A 19,703-nucleotide genomic window follows, 5' to 3' on the forward strand; every position below is an offset into this window, starting at 1 on the left:
CCAGCAAACAGAATCCAACAGCACATTACACGGATCATACACAATGATCAAGTGGGGTTTATTCCAGGAATGCAAGGATTCTTCAATATAAGCAAATCAATCAATGTGATACACCATATTAACAAATTGAGGGAGAAAAAACATATTATTTTCTCAATAGATGAAGAAGAAACTTCTGGCAAAATTCAATACCAATTTTTGATAAAAATCCTCCATTAAGTAGGCATAGAGGGAACTTACCTCAACATAATAAATGACATAAGACAAACCCACAGCCCACATCATTCTCTATGGTGAAAAACTGAAACCATTTCCACTAAGATCAGGAAGAAGACAAGGTTGCCCACTCTCACCACTATTATTCAACATAGTTTTGAAAGTTTTAGCCTTAGCAATCAGAGAAGAAAAAGAGATTAAAGGAATCCAAATTGGAAAACAAGAAGTAAAACTGTCACTGTTTGCAGATTACATGATACTATACAGAGATAATCCTAATGATGTTACCAGAAAACTACTAGAGCAAATCAATGAATTTAGTAATGTATCAGGATACAGAATTAATGAACAGAAACATCTTGCATTCCTATACGCTAACAATGAAAAATCCGAAGGAGAAATTAAGGATACTATCCCATTTTCCATAGCAATAAAAAGATTAAAATACCTAGGAATAAATCTATCTGAGGACGCAAAAGACCCCTACTCAGAAAATAATAAAACACTGATGAAAGAAATCAAAGATGACGTAAACAACAAGTGGAGAAATATACCACATTCTTGAATTGGAAGAATCCACATTGTGAAAATAACTATACTACCCAAAGCAATCTACAGATTTAATGCAATCCCTATCAAACTACAAATGGCATTTTTCCATGTTCCAAATAGAACAAAAAATTTCACAATTTGTTTGGAAACACAAAACACCCCGAGTAGCCAACACAACCTTGAGAAAGAAAAACGGAGCTGGAAGAATCAGTCTCCTGGACTTCAGACTACAGTAATCAAGACAGTATGGTACTGGCACAAAAACAGAAATATAGATCAGTGGAGCAGGATAGAAAGCCCAGAGATAAACCCATGCACACATGGTAACTTTATTTTTGATAAAGGAGGCAATACTATGCAATAGAATAAAGACAGCCTCTGCAGTAAGTAGTTTGGGGGAAAATGGACAGCTAAATGTAAAAGAATGAAATTATAACAGTCCCTAACACCTCACACAAAAATAAACTCTAAATAGATTAAAGACCTAAATGTAAGACCAGACACTATAAAACTCTTAGAGGAAAACATCAGCAGAAGACTCTATAACATAAATCACAGCAAGATGCTTTTTGACCCACCTCCTAGAGAAATGGAAAGAAAAAACATAAACAAATGAGACCTAATGAAACTTAAAAGCTTTTGCACAGCAAAAGAAACCAAAAACAAGACAAAAAGACATCCCTCAGAATGTGAGAAAATATTTGCACATGAAGCAACTGACAAAGGATTAATCTCCAAAATATACAAGCAGCTCATGCAACTCAATATCAAAAAACAAACAACCAGGGCTTCCCTGGTGGCAGAGTGGTTGAGAGTCTGCCTGCCGATGCAGGGGACACGGGTTCATGCCCCGGTCTGGGAAGATCCCACATGCCACGGAGCGGCTGGGCCCATGAGCCATGGCCGCTGAGCCTCTGTGCCTGGACCCTGTGCTCTGCAACAGGAAGAGGACACAACAGTGAGAGACCCGCATACCACAAAAAAAACAACAACAAATAAAACAAAACAAAAAAGAAAGAACCAAATCCAAAAGTGGGCAGAACATCTAAATAGACATTTCTCCAAAGAAGATATACAGATTTCCAACAGACACATGAAAGAATGCTCAACATCATGAATCATTAGAGAAACACAAATCAAAATTACAATGAAGTATCACCTCATACAGGTCAGAATCGTCATTGTCAAAAAATCTACAAACAGTGAATGCTGGATAGGATGTGGAGAAAATGGAACACTCTTGCACTGCTGGTGGGAATGTAAATTGATACAGACACTATGGAGAACAGTATGGAGGTTCCTTAAAAAACTAAAAATAGAACTACCGTATGACCCCACAATCCCACTATTGGGCATATACCCTGAGAAAACCATAATTCAAAAAGGGTCATGTACCACAATGTTCATTGCAGCTCTATTTACAATAGCCAGGATATGGAAGCAACCTAAGTGTCCATCAAGAGATGAATGGATACAGAAGATGTGGCACATATGTAGAATGGAATATTACTCAGCCATAAAAACAAACAAAATTGAGTTATTTGTAGTGATGTGGATGGACCTAGAGACTGTCATACAGAGTGAAGTAAGTCAGAAAAAGAAAAAACAATACCATATGCTAACACATATATATGGAATAAAAAAAAAAGGAAAATGGTTCTGAAGAACCTATGTGCAGGGCAGGAATTAAGATGCAGACATAGAAAATGGTCTTGAGTACATGGGGAGAGGGAAGAGTAAGCTAGGATGAAGTGAAAGAATGTCATGGACATATATACACTACCAAATGTAAAATACATAGGTAGTGGGAGGCAGCCACATAGCACAGGGAGATCAGCTTTGTTCTTTGTGTCCACATAGAGGTGTGGGATAGGGAGGGTGGGAGGGAGATGCAAGAGAGAAGAGATATGGGTATATATATATATATATATATATATATATATGTGTGTGTGTGTGTGTGTGTGTGTGTGTGTGTACCTGACATACTTTGTTATAAAGCAGAAACTAGCACAGCATTGTAAAGCAATTATACTCCAACAAAGATGGTAAATAAATAAATAAGTAAAATGCTTTAAAAAACAATAAAAGTATTAATAAATTAAATAATATTTAGCAAAACTGATGGGGGAAAAACAGTACAACTTAAAAATGACTACTATCAGGAATCAAAAGTAAAAACTTCAACTAAAAGTATAGACTTTAAATAGGTAATAAGAGACTGTTATGAATAATTTTAAGCTAATGGTTTTGATTAGTTTTAATTTTTGTTCAAATGGAAAAACTCATTGAAACAATTTTCTAACACTGACACAAGGAAAGAGAAAATCTAAATATTTATTAATTACCTTGAGTTTATTTTTAGAACATGTCCAATAAGAAAACCCAGATCCTAGGCAGATTAAATAATAAACTCTTCCTAATACTCAAGGAACATAATAATTGTCAAGAATAAAGAAAACTAAAGACACCTTTCATCTTGTTTTATGAGACTTATCATAAGCTTCACACCAAAGCATGGTAAGGTTTTAAGAGAAAATAAAATTGTATACCAGTTTTTCTCATTAACATTTGTGTTATTCAACAAAACAATAGCAAATAAAATTATTTAATATATAAAAAATGATAACAGAATTTCATGGCTTTAGTCAGGAAAGTGATCATCATTTAACGTAGGAAAATATATACTGTGATTCACCACATTAATCTAAAAAGAATTATTATATGAGATCATCTAGATGTACACTGAGCACACGTTAAAAAGATTCAAGTCATTCATGCAAAAAATTAGCAAACTATGAATAGAAAAGATTTTCCTTAATCTGATGTAGAGTATATACAAAAACTCCAAATAAATCATACTTAATGGTGAATGATTGAATGTGAAGAAGATGCCTGCCGTAATTACTTCTCTTCAACATTGTACTTGAGTTCCTAACATGTGTAGTAAGTGGCTACCAAGGGCTTCACACTCTCTTGCCTGCCCACAATGGGTCTCATGAACAATCAACTATTTCAGCAGAATTATTTTTCAGTGTTTGGTTTAGCCTGCCTCCAGTGAACGAATCCTGCAGTCACCAGTCTTTCTCCAGATTTGGAGTTGGTTAGTTATCCTGATACCTCAGTTATTTGATGGTTTCATGAAAAGTTGTGAACTTGCATTTTGTTTATCTTTTTCTTGCTCTAAATTTGAGAGTGATGGTCTTTTCAGCTCTCTGGATCCCCACACAGAAATGAGGCTTACAAAGCATTTATTAGAACATGCTATTCAATATGCCAGTAAGTGTATAAAAAGATGCTCTACATCAATGTCTTTTGAGCATTAACATGTATATGAATCAACTGGGGATCTTTTTGAAACATGTATTCTGATTTAATAGATCAGGATGAGACCTGAGATTCTAAATTTCTAACAAGCTCCCAGATGACGTAGATGCTGCTGCTTGCTGGGCCACACTTTGGTTAGCTATGCTCTGCAACACTATTCATCAAGGAAATGCAAATTAAAACTACAAATTCACTGTATTCCAAACCCACTAGAATGGCTAAAAAATGATAGCACCAGATATTGACAAGGATGTGTAGTAACAGGAATTCTCATATACCGTTGGTAGGAGAAAATCATCTCTTAGTTGCATATTTTTTCAATATCCACTAAAGCTAAACATGTACATATTTAATAATCTAGCAATTTCAGTCTTAGGTGTATACTCAAAAAAGCTGAAGTATGTATGCTTACTGAAGTATATACTGTATACAAGAATGTTAATAACAACACCATTGAATTAGCCCTAAACTGGCACAACACAAAAGTTCTTCCAAAGCAGAAAGCAACATAAATTGTGATATACTCACACAATGAGCTATTCTACAGCAATAGGGTTGAACTTAAGTACAACTATCCAGAAGAGTAGACGAAACTAGCTAGAAGATTATATGCATATGCTTCCACGTCTATCAAGTTAAAACAAATGTTAAAACTAATCCATGGTGTTAGAAATCAGGATAATGATCATCCTGAAAAGGGGAGGTGGTGCCCTGCTTCCAAGGGGGTACAGGTTGGACTTTTGGGTTACTAGTAACTTTATGTTTCTGATCTGGGAGTTGGCTACATTCTTCTGGTTTGTTTGATGGCTTTTGCTTTGTGAAAATTCATCCAGCTGAACACGTTTGATTTGTATCTTTCTCCGAAATTATTTTAAGTATATTTACTTAAAATTTTACTTAAATATTTCCCAGTTAATGATAGCTATGAAAACTGTTGTAAATCACTCTAAAGAAAAGGGAATGGAGCCTTAAAGAGGAATACACCTGAGTGCATAAAGCAGGGTTAGAATATGTGATTTTCAGTTTTTCTCTCTCCTCTGGAAATGCAGTTTTTCAAGATAGGTAAGTTTTTTTCTTATTTATTGCTACATGCTCTTCTGAATTCTTAAATTCTCATCTTTATTAAGGATTTTAATGGTATTAGGTTCAATTTCTATAGCTTTTCACACATTTGAAGTTTGTTCTTATATATCATTTATATATTTAAACTTTACAACAAATCTGTAGGGGAAAAGTCATTTATATCAGTTTCACTGGTTTAAAATTCCCCTTCCTCTTGCAGATTGAGGTTCTTATTCTACAGGAGAGAAACAGGAAAGGAGTCGAAACAGAGTTGCATGCCCTTCTTCTAGCAATTGCTGTTCTTTTCCCACAGACCTGCACTGTGAGGGAAACTTTCTGTAGACCCTGACTTGTCTTCCCCTTGAGAGTGAATATTAGAACCATATTCTAATCACTCTCTAAATGTTGGATCTTATAGCCTCTGAGAATAGCTCAGAAAATACTAGAAAATTAACAAAGTAATAATTGCCATGATTTAAAAATAATATTTATCAAATTGTAAATATACATAAAGAGCTTATGAAATGTTAAGGCAGTGTGGCCCTATATTCCCAGGGACAGTCCACATCTATTCTGGAAAGATAAACATTCTCTCTATCCCTCCAAACATCCACAGAGACCTTCTTTTCAAAGACACAACATAATCTTTGGGTCACAGTAACCATTGGACAAAAGGTTTCTTCTATCTAGAACATCCTTGATACTCTCTTTTCCCTAGCTAGGTCTCACCCATTCTTCAATTTGCTGCTTAACTACTATCCCAGTCTGTCTTCTGTGTAAACTCTGAGTAGAGTACTTTCCTACTTACCCTCATGCAGTATTTCTGGAGCCAGCAGAGTGTCTGAGGTATAGTAAGTATCTAATGAACTTTTTGAATGAATGAAAGGAACCTAAGTAGCCAAAACAATCTTGAGAAGGAAAAACGGAGCTGGAGGAATCCGATTTTCAGTCAGGATCTGAATCCCTGACATCCGACTATACTACAAAGCTACAGTAATCAAAACTGGAACAAAAAAATAAATATAGATAAATGGAACAGGGTAGAAAGCCCAGAAATAAACCAACACACCTATGGTCAATAAATCTATGAAAAAGGAGGCAAGAATATACAATGAAGAAAAGATCCTCTCTTCAACAAGTGGTGCTGGGAAAACTGGACAGCTACATGTAAAAGAATGAAAATAAAACATTCTCTAACACTGCATACAAAAGTGAACTCAAAAAGGATTAAAGACCTAAATGTAAGACTGGATACTATAAAACTATTAGAGGAAAACATAGGTGGAACACTCTTTGACATATATCACAGCCATATTTGTTTGGATTGTCTCCTAGAATAATGGAAATAAAAACAAAAATAAACATTTGGGACCGAATTAAACTTAAAGCTTTTGCACAGAAAGGAACCCATAAACAAATCAAGAAGACAATCTACAGAATTGGAGAAAATATTAGCAAATGATGTAATAGACAAGGGATTAATTTTCAAAATATACACACAGCTCATACAGCTCAATATTAGAAAAAACCAAACAACCCAATCAAAACATGGGAAGAAGATCTAAATAGACATTTGTCCAAAGCAGACATACAGATGGCCAACAGGCACATGGAAAAATTTTCAACATGGCTAATTATTAGAGAAATGCCAATCCAAACTGCAATGAGGCATCACCTCACTCCGGTCAGAATGTCCACCATCAAAAAGTCTACAAATAATAAATCCTGGAGAGCATGTGGAGAAAAAAGAACCCTCCTACACTGTTGGTGGGAATGTAAATTTGTAGACCCACTATGGAGAACAGTATGGAGCTTCCTTAAAAAACTAAAAATAGAGTTACCATATGATCCTGCAATCCTGGGCATATATCTGGAGAAAACTATAACTCAAAAAGATACTGATACATGCACCACAATGTTGACTGCAGCACTATTTACAATAGTCAGACATGGAAGCAACCTAAATGTCCATGAACAAATGAATGGATGAAGAAGATGTGGTATATATATATATAATGGAATATTACTCAGCCATAAAAACAGAATGAAATAATGCCATTTGAAGTAACATGGATGGACCTGGAGATTTTCATACTGAGTGAAGTAAGTCAGACAGAGAAAGACAAATATCATATGATACTGCTTATATGTGGAATCTAAAAAAAAAGATACAAATGAACTTATTTACAAAACAGAAATAGACCCACAGAAATAGAAAACAAATTTATAGTTACCAAAGAGGAAAGATGGGGAGATGGGGAGAGAAGTAAATTAGACACTTGGGATTAACATATACATATTACTGTATATAAAATAGATAACCAACAAGGACCTACTCTATAGCACAGGGAATTATACTCAGAATTTTGTAATAACCTATAAGGTAAAAGAATCTGAAAAAGAATATATCTATATATATATATACATATATATCTGAATCACTGTACTATATACCTGAAACTAATATGAAGTAAATCAACTATACTTCAATTAAAAAAGTAATGACTCATCTTTTCTGAATTTCCAAATTTCTAGAATATTATTTGGCTGCAATTAGAGTAGTCAGAAAATAAAACATCATTAAAAAGTCAAACTTGCCAAGAACTTGAAGAAATGCTAAATTATTAGCTAATAAAGACATTTTTAGGATAAAAATTTTTCTTCAGTGAGGCAAGATAAACTTCTAATTTGATATATGCTATATGGATCTTGGAAACTAGCATGTATATCATGAGCAATTAAAAAATTATGCCATAAAAATCAAGTCAGAGAAAGGATTCTTTCAGCTTACTTATCTGAAAATGTTGGAGTCAAAGGAAAGGGTTGAAGTGGATTGTGTGGGTTCAGCTTTGTAGGTGTTATATACTACCTGAGAATTTTGTAAGGGGTTATTTTCCCCTTATAAAGGAAAGAAAATTATTAAAACAAAAATGGGGGCTGTCCAGTGGGGAAACAATTACTAGCTTCCACTAACAAGTAATTAGCATGCTTACATGTTTTGTTTATTTGGGAATATAATTTTACTAATCAAATATAAGCCATAATGGTGGCTACCTTGTGAGTTGTAAAGGTATACATCTTGCTGAATAGTAATTTGGAGTCCATTAACTTCTAAAACTGTCATGCAGAAGTTTCATGATGAATTTGCAGGAATATACTCAAAATGGAAGCATCAGCACATTAATGAAAGAGTTTGAGAAGAGTTGGCTTCAACTCTATTGAAGGTCATTGAGAAAGGGTGGAAAGCCCACCAGAGTCATCCCCAAACCACTTCAGTTCACTATTAAGAGGAAGTGATCATTGTCAATAAATCTTGCAGAGCCAGGAGAAAACAGTCACCCATAGCTATTAGAAGAAATGATCTTAATTCCAAGACTGCATCTTGCTGCATAGCTTCCAAGGGAGAAGTGTCACTGCCTTTAGGAGAAGGATAGCTTGCATGGATTCTTTCAATTACTAGCAAGATTTTATTTTAGAAGATACTGAAGTTACTTTTAGAATATGAATACATGAATATTAAATTTCTCAAGTTTTTAAAAATTATTTTTAGAATTCATACAGCAAAGTCACATTATTTTATCTTCTCTATTTAGTCTCATTCCTGCTGCTGAGATTTCAAAGTGATATTCTCTGGTAGGGAGAAGAATCTTTATGACCTTTACAACCTTAGATCAGCTAAGTCACAGGTGATAATAATAATAATACCTAATTTTTGTTGAGCACTTTGTGTCAGGCATTCTTCAAAGCTCTTTATATATATATTGCATTATTTAATCTTCTAAACAACACTATATGTGTCATTTCCCAGCCAGATGTAAAAACTGGAATAAATTCTTGCCAATGGAATGTGAGAGGAAGGGATATGACAAAGCTGTGAAGAAACCAGTGTGCATTCTCCTCTATCCCTCTCCCCTTTTGCCAACTGGTGTGTCAAAGATAGGGCCCTGGGGGATGGGCAGAGCTGTGTGCTGGAAGGAACAAGCTTCCTCAGTCATCACAATGAGAACCGTGGTTCATAATTCTGATCCCTGCCTTGGACTACTACGTGAGTGAAAAAATGGACCTTTATTGAGTTAGAACTCTTACATGTGTAGGCCTGTTTGTTTGGCATTTTAGACTACTCTCATACTAAAAGACACTATTATTATTCCTGTATCATGGTGGAGGAAACTGAGGCATAGGGTTTTTAAAGTAAATATTTCAGGTACTGGTTAGCCAATGAGCTTTGAATCCATGCAGTATAAAACTGAAGGCTGTTTTTAAACTACTTTCCTATGATTACTACCACAGTTCTGAGGGTTGTCTGGCTAAGTGTTTAGCAGATAATAGTGCAACAGTTGCTGATCTAGAGAGAGTGGCTAGAAACAGGAGTCAGCCAGTGAGCACATTGTGTAGAAAGAAGCTATTCTTGTTGATTTAGGGAAAAAGTTGATGGGTGAGAAGTTGGAGATCATGAGCAATAAAGCTGCTCACAGAGAGAAGGACTTCAATCTAAGCCTGATAAGTAAAACTTCTTTTCTTTTTCTCTCACCTTTCCTCCTTGCCCAATGTATTAAAGCAGTTAGTCACTAAAGGGGGTGGGGGATATTGGAGACGTTTGTAGAAAGGAAACTTTCAATACTCCTCAATTTCTGGAGCCACACACTGCTCTACCAGGGTTGGGGGAAAGAAGAAGAACTTTAAGTTTGAGATAAAAGTTTTTTTTTTTTATGATAAAAAATAGGACAGAATTTAGACCTCAGTCCACTCCATTAACCAAACGTGAGAACACAGCTTTGAAATAGAAATATCATTAAAGAGAATTTAATATGATACAGATTAAAACACAGTTAGAGAAAACAGCATCCATGACAACCAAACAGATACTAGGATGACAACCATCTCTGTTCATGTCCTGGCAAACCTGAAGTCCCTGGTAAACCAGGAGAGCTATTCACTCTAATTCCAGTGGGTTGACATTCCTTAAAAAAAACTATTTATAGCTGTTTTTCACTTTCCAATTCAATGTCACTAATCTCCGTTTTGCCTCCTTTTTTTTTTTTTTTTCTTTGCACTACGCGGGCCTCTCACTGCTGTGACCTCTCCCTTTGCAGAGCACAGCCTCCAGACGCGCAGGCCCAGCAGCCATGGCTCATGGGCCCAGCCGCTCTGCAGCATGTGGGATCCTCCCAGACTGGGGCACAAACCCGTGTCCCCTGCATCGGCATGCAGACTCTCAACCACTGCACCACCAGGGAAGCTCCTTGCCTCCTTTTTTTTTTTTCTTTTTTTTTTTTCTTCTTTTGTTTTGTCCTTGCCTCCTTGACTTATTTTTTCATTCATGTTTTCCTGCTCAGCACCTATCATTAGCCAAACAGAAGCATCACAGGTTCACCAAACATGCTGTTATTCCATGTCATTATGCCATTATATATATATATATATATATATATATATATATATATATATATATATATATATAGTACTATAATTGAATTACAATGGTGTGTTCTTTTCTGCTATATAACAAACTGAATCAGCTATATGTATACATATACCCCATATCCCCTCCCTCTTGCACCTCCATCCCACCTGCCTTATCACACCCGTCTAGGGTGACACAAAGCAACGAGCTCTTCTCCCTGTGCTATGCAGCTGCTTCCCACTAGCTATCTATTTTACATTTGGTAGTGTATATATATCAATACCACTCTCTCACTTCATCCCACCTTCCTCTCCCCATTCCCCGTGTCCTCAAGTCCATTCCCTACATCTGTATCTTTATTTCTGTCCTGCCCCTAGGTTCTTCAGAACCATTTTTCTTTTTTAGATACCATATATATGCGTTAGCATATGGTATTTGTTTTCCTCTTTCTGACATACTTCACTCTGTATGACAGTCTCTAGGTCCATCCACCTCACGAAAAATAACTCAATTTCATTTCTTTTTATTGCTGAGTAATATTCCATTGTATATATGCACCACATCTTTTTTATCTGTTCATCTTTTGATGTACACTTAAGTTACTTCCATGTCCTGTCTATTGTAAATAGTGCTGCAATGAATATTGTGGTATATGACTCTTTTTGAATTATGATTTTCTCAGGATATATGCCCATTAGTGGGATTGCTGGGTGGTATGGTAGTTCTATTTTCAGTTTTTTAAGGAACATCCATACTGTTCTCTATAGTGGCTGTATCAATTTACATTGCCACAAACAGTGCAAGAGGGTTCCCTTTTCTCCACACCCTCTCCAGGATTTATTGTTTGTAGATTTTAGATGATGGACATTCTGACCAGTGTGAGGTGATACTTCATTGTAGTTTTGATTTGCATTTATCTAATGATTAGTGATGTTGAGCATCCTTTCATGTGTTTGTCAGCAATCTGTATATCCTCTTTGGAGAAATGTCTATTTAGGTCTTCTGCCCATTTTGGGATTTGGTTGTTTGTTTTTTTTTCATATTGATTGCATGAGCTACTTATGAATTTTGGAGATTAATCCTTTGTCAGTTTCTTCATTTGTAAATATTATCTCCCACTCTGAAGGCTGTCTGTTCAACTGGTTTATGTTTTCTTTTGCTGTGCAAGAGCTTTTAAGTTTCATTAGGTCCCATTTGTTTATTTTTGTTTTTATTTCCATTTCTGTAGGAGGTGGCTTTAAAAGGATCTTGCTGTGATTTATATCACAGAGTGTTCTGCCTTTGTTTTCCTGTAACAGCCTTATAATGTCTGGCCTTACATTTAGGTCTTTAATCCAATTTGAGTTTATTTTTGTGTATGGTGTTAGGGAGTGCTCTAATTTCATTCTTTTACATGTAGCTGTCCAGTTTTCCCAGCAACACTTATTGAAGAGGCTGTATTTTCTCCATTGTGTACTCTTGCCTCCTTCATCAAACATAAGGTGACCATATGTGTGTGGGTTTATCTCTGGACTTTCTATCCAGTTCCATGTATCTATATTTCTATTTTAGTGCCAGTACCATACTGTTTTCATTACTGTAGCTTTATGGTATAGTCTGAAGTCAGCGAGCCTAATTCCTACAGCTCCATTTCTCTTTCTCAAGATTGCATTGGCTATTCAGGGTCTTTTTTGTTTCCAAACAAATTGTGAAATTTTTTATTCTAGTTCTGTGATAAATGTCATTGGCAGTTTGATAGGGATTGCATTGAATCTGTAGATTGCTTTGGATAGTATAGTCATTTTCACAATATTGATTCTTCCAATCCAAGAACATGGTATATCTCTCCATCTGTCTGTATCAGTTTTAATTTCTTTCATCAGTGTCTTGTAGTTTTCTGCATATAAATCTTTTGTCTCCTAGGTAGGTTTATTCCTAGGTATTTTATTATTTTGTTGCAATGGAAAATGGGAGTGTTTCCTTAATTTCTCCTTCAGATATTTTCATCATTAGGGTATAGGAAAGCAAGAGATTTCTTTACATTAATTTTGTATCCTGCTACTTTACCAAATTCATTGATTAGCTCTAGTAGTTTTCTGGTAACATACTTAGGAATCTCGATGTATAGTATCATGTTATCTGCAAACAGTGACAGTTTTACTTCTTCTTTTCCAATTTGTATTCCTTTTATTTCTTTTTCTTCTCTGATGGCTGTGGTAAAACTTCCAAATCTATGTTGAATAACAGTGGCGAGAATGGGCAACTGTTTCTTTCTCCTGATCTTTCTGGAAATGGTTTCGTTTTTTAACCATTAAGAATGATGTTGGCTGAGGGTTTGTTATATACGGCCTTTATTATATTAAGGTAATATCCCTTTATGCCTACTTTCTGGAGGGTTTTTATCATAAATGAGTGTTCACTTTTGTTGAAAGCTTTTCTGCATCTATTGAGATGATCATATGGTTTTTATCCTTCAGTTTGCTATTATGGTTTATCACATTGATTGATTTGCATATATTGAAGATTGCTTGCATTCCTGGGACAAAACACCACTTGATCATGTTGTATGATCCCTTTAAAGTCCTGTTGGATTCTGTTTGTTAATATTTTGCTAAGGAATTTTCATCTATGTTTATCAGTGATATTGGCCTGTAGTTCTATTTTTCTGTGACATCTTTGGCTGGTTTTGGTATCAGGGTGATGGTGGTGTCATAGAATGAGTTTGGGAGTGTTCCTCCTTCCACTGTATTTTGGAAGAGTTTGAGAAGGATGGGTGTTAGCTCTTCTATAAATGTTTGATAGAATTTGCCTGTGCAGCCATCTGGTCCTGGGCCTTTGTTTTTGGAAGATGTTTAATCACAGTCTCAATTTCAGTGCTTGTGTTTGGTCTGTTTATATTTTCTAATTTTTCCTGGTTCAGTCTCAGAAGTTTCTGCTTTTGTAAGAATGTGTCCATTTCTTCGAGGTTGTCCATTTAAATGGCATATAGTTGCTTGTAATAATCTCTCATGAACCTTTGTATTTCTACAGTGAAAGTTGTCACTGCTCCTTTTTCGTTTCTAATTCTATTGTTTTAAGTCTTCCCCTTTCTTTTTCTTGATGAATCTGGCTAGTGGTTTATCAATTTTGTTTAACTTCTCAAAGACCCAGCTTTTAGTTTTATTGATCTTTGTTATTGTTTCCTTCATTTTTTTTTCGATCTGATCTTTATGATTTCTTTCCCTGTGCTAACTTTGGGTTTTTTTGCTCTTCGTTATCTAATTGCTTTAGGGGTAAGGTTAGGGTGTTTATTTGAGATGTTTCTTATTTCTTGAGGTAGGACTGTATTGCTATAAACTTCCCTCTTAGAACTGCTTTTGCTGCATTCCAAAGGTTCTGGATCATTGTGTTTTCATTGTCATTTGTTTCTAGGTATTTTTTGATTTCCTCTTTGATTTCTTCAGTGAGCTCGTGGTTATTTATTCGTGTATTTTTAGCCTCCATATGTTTGTGTTTTTTACAGATTTTTTCCTGTAATTGATATCTTGTCTCATAGCGTTGTGGTCAGAAAAGTTACTTGATACAATTTCAATTTTCTTAAATTTACCAAGGCTTGCTTTGTGACCCAAGATATGATGTATCCTGGAGAATGTTCCATGAGCACTTGAGAAGAAAGTGTATTCTGTTGTTCTTGGAAGGAATGTCCTGTAAATATCAATTAATCCACCTTGTTTAATGTATCATTTAAAGCTCGTGTTGCCTTATTTATTTTCATTTTGGATGATCTGTCCATTGCTGAAGGTGCGGTGTTCAAGTCCCCAACTATTATTGTATTACTGTCAATTTCCCGTTTCATGGCTGTAAGCATTTACCTGATGTTTTGAAGTGCTGCTATGTTGGGTGTATAAATATTTACAATTGTTATATCTTCATCTTGGATTGATCCCTTGATCATTCTGTAGTGTTCTTCTTTGTCTCTTGTAATAGTCTTTATTTTAAAGTCTATTTTGTGTGATATGAGAATTGCTACACCAGCTTTCTTTTGTTTGCCATTTTCATGGATTATCTTTTTTCCATACCCTCACTTTCAGTCTGTAAGTGTCCCTAGGTCTGAAGTGGGTCTCTTGTAGACAGCATATATACGTTTCTTGTTTTGTATCCATTCAGCTAGTCTGTGTCTTTTGGTTGGAACATTTAATCCATTTACGTTTAAGGTAGTTATCTATATATATGGTCCTATACCATTTTCTTAATTGTTTTCAGTTTGTTTTGGTAGGTTTTTTCCTTCTCTTGTGTTTCCTTCCTAGAGAAGTTACTTTAGCATTTGTTGTAAAGCTGGTTTGGTGGTGCTGAATTCTCCTAGCTTTTGCTTGTCTCTAAAGGTTTGAATTTCTCCATTGAATCTGAGTGAGATCCTTGCTGGGTAGAGTAATCTTTGTTGTAAGTTTTTCCCTTTTCATCACTTTAAATATGTCCTGCCACTCCCTTCTGAATTGCAGTGTTTTTGCTGAAATATCAGCTGTTAACCTTATGGGGATTCCCTTGTATGTTATTTGTTGCTTTTCCCTCATTGCTTTTAATATTTTTTGTTTTTATTTAATTTTTGACAGTTTGATTAATATGTGTCTTGGTGTGTTTCTCAATGGATTTATCTTGTATGGGACTCTCTGTGCTTCCGGGACTTGGCTGACTCTTTCCTTTCCCATATTAGGGAAGTTTTCAACTATAATCTCTTCAAATATTTTATCAGTCCCTTTGTTTTTCTCTTCTTGTTCTGGGACCCTTATAATTAGAATGTTGGTGTGTTTAATGTTGTCTCAGAAGTTTCTGAGAGTGTCCTCAATTCTTTTCATTCTTTATTCTTTATTCTGCTCTGCAGTAGTTATTTCCACTATTTTATCTTCCAGGTCATTTTCCATCCTTCTGCCTCAGTTATTCTATTGATTCCTTCCAGAGAATTTTAATTTCATTTATTTTGTTGTTCATCATTGCTTGTTTGCTCTTTAGTTCTTGTAGGTCCTTGTTAAATGTTTCTTGTATTTTCTCAATTCCATTTCCAAGATTTTGTATCACCTATAGTATCATTACACTGAATTCTGTTTTCAGTGAGACTGCCTATTTCCTTTTCATTTGTTTGTTCTGGTGGGTTTTTACCTTGCTCCTTCATTTGCTATGTGCTTCTCTGTGTTCTCATTTTGCTTAATTTACTGTGTTTGATGTCTCCTTTTCACAGGCTGCAGGTTCATTTTTCCCATTGTTTTTGTTTTCTTCTTACAGTGGGTAATTATGGTTCAATAGGTTGTGTAGTCTTCCTGGTGGAAGGGACTTGTACTTGTGTTCTGGTGGATGAGCCTGTATCTTGTCTTTTTGGTGGGTCAGACTGCATCTGGTAGTGTGTTTTCAGGGGTCTGTGAACTTAGTATGATTTTAGGCAACCTCTCTGCTAATGGCTAGGTTTGTGTTCCTGTCTTGCTATTTGTTTGGCATAGGGTGTCCAGCACTGTATCTTGCTGGTTGTTGACTGGAGTTAGGTCTTCCTGTTTAGACGGGGATCTCTGTGAGAGCTTTTGCCGTTTGATATTACATGGGGCCAGGAGGTCTCTGGTGTACCAATGTCCTGAACTAGCCTATCCCACCTCAGAGGCTGAGGTGTGACCCATGGCTGAGGCACCAGAACCCTGTCAGCCACTTGGCTCAGAAGAAAAGGGAGAGAAAAATAGAAAGGAAGAAAGAAAAAAACTAAATATAATAAAATTAATTTATTAAAATAAAAAATAAAAAAATATTATTGAAAATAAAAATTTAAAAAACTAATAAAATAAAAGAAATAAATAATAGAGAAACCAAACCAAAAAATAAATCCACCAATGAAAACAAGTGCTAAAAACTATTAAAAAAAAGGACAGTTAGAACCTTAGAACATATAGTAAAAATAAAGATCTATAGACAAATTCACACCAAGATCCATACACATACACACTCACAAAAAGAGAAAAAGAAAAAAAAAAAATATATATATAAGAAAAAGGAAGACAGCAACCAAATCAATACACAAATCACCAAAGATAATAAGCTCTAAATACTAAACTAAAACAAACATAAAACCAGAAGCAAATTAGATGCAGAAAGCAAACTCCAAATCTACAGTTGTTCCCAAAGGCCACCCCCTCAATTTGGGGATGATTCATTGTGTATTTAGGTATTCCACAGATGAAGGGTACATCAAGGTGTTTGTGGAGATTTAATTCACTGCTCCTGAGGCTGCTGGGAGAGATTTCTCTTTCTCTTCATTGTTCACAGAGCACTTGGGGTTCAGCTTTGGATTTGACCCTGCCTCTTCGTGTAGGTCGCCTGAGGGCATCTCTTCCCCACCCAGACAGGACAGTGTTAAAGTAGCAGCTGATTAGGGGGCTCTGCCTCACTCAGGACGGGAAACAGAGGGGTACAGAATGCCGGGTGAGCCTGCAGTGTTTGAGGCCAGCATGACATTCAACAGCCTGAGGTGTACCATGTGTTCTCCTGGGGAAGTTGTCCCTGGATCATGGGACCCTGTCAGTGACAGGCTGCACAGGCTCCTGATAGGGGACATGTGATAGTGACTTGTGCTTGCACACAGGCTTCTTGGTGGCTGCAGCAGTAGCCTTAGTGTCTCATGCCTTTCTCTGTTGTCCGCGCTGGTAGCCGTGGCTCACACCTTTCTCTGGAACTTATTTAGGTGGTGCTCTGAATCCCCTTTCCTTGTGCACCCTGAAACAACAGTCCCTTGCTTCTCAGGCAGTTCCAGACTTTTTCCCAGACTCCCTCCTGGCTAACTGTGGTGCACTAGCCCCCTTCAGTCTCTGTTAAAACAGCCAACCCCAATCCTCTCCCTAGAGTCTGACTACTGAAGCTAGAGCCTTAGCTCCTAGTACCTGCATGCTCTAGTGGGTGAGCATACAAGCTTCTAGGACTGGTGAGTGCTGGTCGGTCCTGATCCTCAGGGCAGAAATCTCTCTGCTTTGTCCTCTGCACTCTCCTTCATGTCTCTGAAGCTTCTCCACACCCCGTCCATCCCATGTCCCTGCCATTGAAGGGTCTTCTTAGTGTGTGGAAACTTTTCCTCCTTCACAGTTCCCTCCCAGAGGTGCAGGTCCCATCCCTATTCTTTTGTCTCTGTATTTCCTTTTCTCATTTGCCCTACGCAGGTATGTGGGGAGCTTCTTGCCTTTTGGGAAGTCTGAGGTCTTCTGCTAGCACTTAGTAAGTGTGCTGTAGGAGTTGTTCCACATTGTAGATGTATTTTTGATGCATTTGTGGGAAGGAAGGTGATCTCTACATCTTACTCCTCTGCCATCTTGATGGTTCCTCCTGCAATTATATATTAATTTTGATGCTTCTTTTCCTCTACTCAAACATGCTGTTGGTCTCTCAATACTGTCCCATGTTTCAAAACTTAGCTTAAGAATGAAATTCTCTGTTAAACCTTTCTTATCTCCCCAACCCCAGCTTGAGTGGATAACTCTTTTTTGTACCCTGTACAGAATTTCATTTCAGTAAACGTGACCTATTATTGCCCTTTATGTTTCTACATGTATAGATCCTCCTCATCTGATGTCTCTCAATTTGGGATCTGTGGTCCAACTCCTGAAATCTACAAATGTATTTGCTGTGTGCAGGCTTTCTTTAGTTGTGGTGAGCAAGAGCTAGTCTTCATTGCAGTGTACAGTCTTCTCATTGCAGTGGCTTCTCTTGTTGTGGAGCACAGGCTCTAGAGCCAGTCTCAGTAGCTGTGGCATGGGAGCATAGTTGCTCCATGGCATGTGGGATCTTCCCATATCAGGGCTCAAACCCATGCCCCTGCAATCACAGGTGGATTCTTAACCAGTGTGCCACCAGGGAATCCCTGCAAATGTATTTTTAAAAGTCAGTTTTCTTTGCAAAAATAATGTAAAATAGTATTTTCATCTGTTTAAGAATAAACCTCCCTTTTACTGTGACAATTTTTAGTTGAAAGATATTTTCTCAGCAAGAAAATGTAATTTCTATGTAATTTGGTGGTTTCATAAATTGTGACTTATGAACTACTTCACTAGTCCTTGGGATTTCTTTTTGTTTAAAAAAGAGCTAAGCCATTAACAGGCACTTAACTTCCAAATGTGATGATCATGGCACTTGTTATTCACTTTTCACTTCTTTATGGGTTTTTTATGGAGCTGACATTTCCTGAGTTCTCTCAAGAATGTGCATTTTAATAGTGAAGTATTACCTCTCCCTCAGTCATTGGCATTCTAGAGTGGAGAATCCCTGAAATAGTCCATTTGTGAGTTGGACCAGTCATTTAAGCTCAAGAGATTCAGCTTCATTACCTTTCATTGAAGGTTCCAGAACAGAAGGGCTTTAAATTTCAGTCAAGCTCTAAATAGGTTGCTACAAACAGTGAACCTATAAGCCTACTTGCTTGACTGATATCAATGGTCTGGCCCAGGGTTGTGAGGTCATAGGAATAAAATCCAACATATGCTTAATCCCAAAGAAAAAAATTCCATAGCTAAGATTGTGGTGAGAATTTAAAATTATATGTGAGAGAGTTTATTTTTAGACTAGGGAGAACAGATGAAATAACCTAGTTCCATTCAAACTAGATGTGTAATAACTTATGAAGATTATAGTAATTACTTACAAATATTTGAATAGCATAAATGCTGGAGGGAGTGAACAGTTTATGGAGATGTACATAAAAGAAATAGATTAAATTCAGGGAACATAGTTTCTTTATATTAAGAATCATCTTTTTAAGAAGGATGTTGATAATTTAATATTGTAGGAGATAAGTTTTTCAAACAAAGACTTAATCCTTTAAATTAAAACAAAAAATATTGAGGGAATTGTACCTGTATAAAAAATTTTGTGTTTTGAATTTAAATTTGTTGACCATTTGTTGCAAGTTAACTGGAGGTTACCTACCTGGTTTGCTTTTTGAAAAATTAGCTTTGTACAGCCTCTGTAATAACTTATACAGGATGTCTAAAATAAAGATAAAGCTTTTTCTAGAGTACACAGATTAAGTGGACAGTCCTGAATAATTACTACTTTTTGATAACTTAATATAATATTTAACAGCAAGACTGTAATGCTCAGAAATCAGTACAAAATGATTACTTTTTCTTATTTTTAGTAGTGGCCTTTTCTTTTCTGCTTAGAGAAGTTC

The sequence above is a fragment of the Mesoplodon mirus genome, assembly GCF_964341445.2.
Source record: "Mesoplodon mirus genome assembly, chromosome: 7".
Lineage (NCBI taxonomy): Eukaryota > Metazoa > Chordata > Mammalia > Artiodactyla > Ziphiidae > Mesoplodon > Mesoplodon mirus.